Genomic DNA, 2878 nt, shown 5'->3' on the forward strand with positions numbered 1-2878 from the left:
GGTCATTCAAGTCTTTGCCTTCATACTTTCAGGGTAGTTAGGTCTCGTCGAGACCTTTCCATACATATGCCAAACTCATCGATCGGACATCTATAGCCCGAGTTATTCGCGGTACACCGTACCTTACCCTGTTTTTTCCTCAATTGGGTACAAACCTTGGAACACCCATATCGCCCCTTTAGAGACTAGCTGGCACGTTGGCCTCATATAATGATAAGTGCACCTCAACTAGGGCTACTGACGGTCAGAACATTTCAACTTGCTAGCTCGGGCCCACACTTGTGTTTTTCTCGAATATATGGTTCAAGTGTGCCACTTTGGGCACTTTTGGACATTTTGTCCCCACACAACTTTCTTGCCTTGGTAGATAGGGTCTTGTGTTCTCGGGCAAAAAGATGCACCAAGATATGGTCTAACTTTCGTTCTTATACCGCAAAGCGCTATCTCCAACACCCGAGGAGATAGAAAGTGATTATGTTCGGTATATCGGTCTTCCATGGCCTACTATGGTAAGCCCCTGCAGGTATGCAACCGAAGGTGCTTGGTACATGTATTTGGTGCAATATCGGTGCAAAGTAGGTGTTTCCTTGATCGGGCTATAACTTTCTTGGTTGATGTTGGATTGCTTTGCGGTCTTCGGGGGATAGTTAGGGAACATGTTGGCCAACATTTCCTTATTCCTCAGCCTGGCCGTACCTCTTACCGTCTAGGCGGTATTCATGCTCTAATTTGGAACTTGTGTTCCTTTGGGCAACTTTTCTGACTTTGACGCTTAATAACTTCCGTTCATATGCAGTCTAAGCTCTGCAACTCTCAGGAAAGCTAGTACTACTCATTTCCTTTCCATATCAGTCTTTGGCTTGTCGATCCGATGTCTACAGCCTTACTTATTCACGTTCCCTGTGAAGGTAGGTTTTTGCCCATTTTCCAGTTCATGTGGTAACATTCCCGGTTTTTGCCGGCTTTCTCTTCATGTGGTAACTTGCTTGCTCATGTGGTAACTTGATAGTGTATTTCCGACAGACCCAATCTGGGACTTAGCCGATTTTTCTCTGCATATTATATGGATCCATCACTAGGCCATCTTGCTTGCTCATGTGGTAACTTGGAAGTGTATTTCTGACAGACCCAATCTGGGACTTAGCCGATTTTTCTCTTCATATCATATGGATCCATCACTAGGCCATCTTGCTTGCTTGTGTGGTAACTTGGAAGTGTATTTCTGACAGACCCAATCTGGGACTTAGCCGATTTTTCTCTTCATATCATATGGATCCATCACTAGGCCATCTTGCTTGCTTGTGTGGTAACTTGGAAGTGTATTTCTGACAGACCCAATCTGGGACTTAGCCGATTTTTCTCTTCATATCATATGGATCCATCACTAGGCCATCTTGCTTGCTTGTGTGGTAACTTGGAAGTGTATTTCTGACAGACCCAATCTGGGACTTAGCCGATTTTTCTCTTCATATCATATGGATCCATCACTAGGCCATCTTGCTTGCTTGTGTGGTAACTTGGAAGTGTATTTCTGACAGACCCAATCTGGGACTTAGCCGATTTTTCTCTTCATATCATATGGATCCATCACTAGGCCATCTTGCTTGCTTGTGTGGTAACTTGGAAGTGTATTTCTGACAGACCCAATCTGGGACTTAGCCGATTTTTCTCTTCATATCATATGGATCCATCACTAGGCCATCTTGCTTGCTTGTGTGGTAACTTGGAAGTGTATTTCTGACAGACCCAATCTGGGACTTAGCCGATTTTTCTCTTCATATCATATGGATCCTGGACTTAGCCGATTATTAGGTTATTATATATGGATCCTGGACTTAGCCGATTTTTCTCTTCATATTATATGGATCCTGGACTTAGCCGATTATTAGGTTATAATATATGGATCCTGGACTTAGCCGATTTTTCTCTTCATATAATATGGATCCTGGACTTAGCCGATTATTAGGTTATTATATATGGATCCTGGACTTAGCCGATTTTTCTCTTCATATAATATGGATCCGGGACTTAGCCGATTATTCTCTTCATATAATATGGATCCGGGACTTAGCCAATTTTTCTCTTCATGTGGTAACGTATGCCAATCGCTCACAAGTCATGGGATAAGGGTACTTGTGTTCTTCCATCTTCTAAGTCCCGCATGGGGACATCGTGATCGCCCCAAGTCCGGAATAGCGCCAAGTCAAGCCCCACGGTGGCCGTGCAGGACCTGTTAGCGGCGGCCCCACTGACAGCACTAATCCGGACTTAGAAATTATATCTTTCTAATCGAACACCACACACGCAACACCACCATACCACCATCTCCTTGCAAGTACCTAAGTACCCGCAACTCCATGGTGAAGGCAATGTCACTCCATCACCAACCTCTTTGCACTGCAAGCACTTGCGTACCTACAAAACTCCGAAGAAGGCAACGGCGCGCGATGCTCGACTCCACACACCACACCACACCACACCACCGATGGCCAGCCAGCCAGCCAGCCCAGCTAAGGGCTAACCCACCAACCAACCACCAATGGCCTAGGCCAGCCGGATCCCACCTTCAAGTCCAAGCACAGCCAAGTGCAAGTACCGCCAAGTGTTCACCAACCAACCATCACACCAGGTCAGCCGGCCGGTACCCACCTTCAAGTGCCATTACCCTCGGGTGCAAGCTCAATCAAGTGTTAACCAACCAACCCGGCCAAGGCAGCCAACAGGCCGGCACCCTACAGCACCGACCCGCCATCACCACCTCAACCGTTGACCATGCAAGTGGCCTCGGACAACAGGTGACACCCGAAGTACATCCGAAGAACGTATATCAAGTGTTTGCTCACCAAGTCCTCAACCAACCCCAAGTACCCGGAGGTAC

The sequence above is a fragment of the Anopheles ziemanni genome (assembly GCF_943734765.1).
Source record: "Anopheles ziemanni chromosome X unlocalized genomic scaffold, idAnoZiCoDA_A2_x.2 X_unloc_63, whole genome shotgun sequence".
Lineage (NCBI taxonomy): Eukaryota > Metazoa > Arthropoda > Insecta > Diptera > Culicidae > Anopheles > Anopheles ziemanni.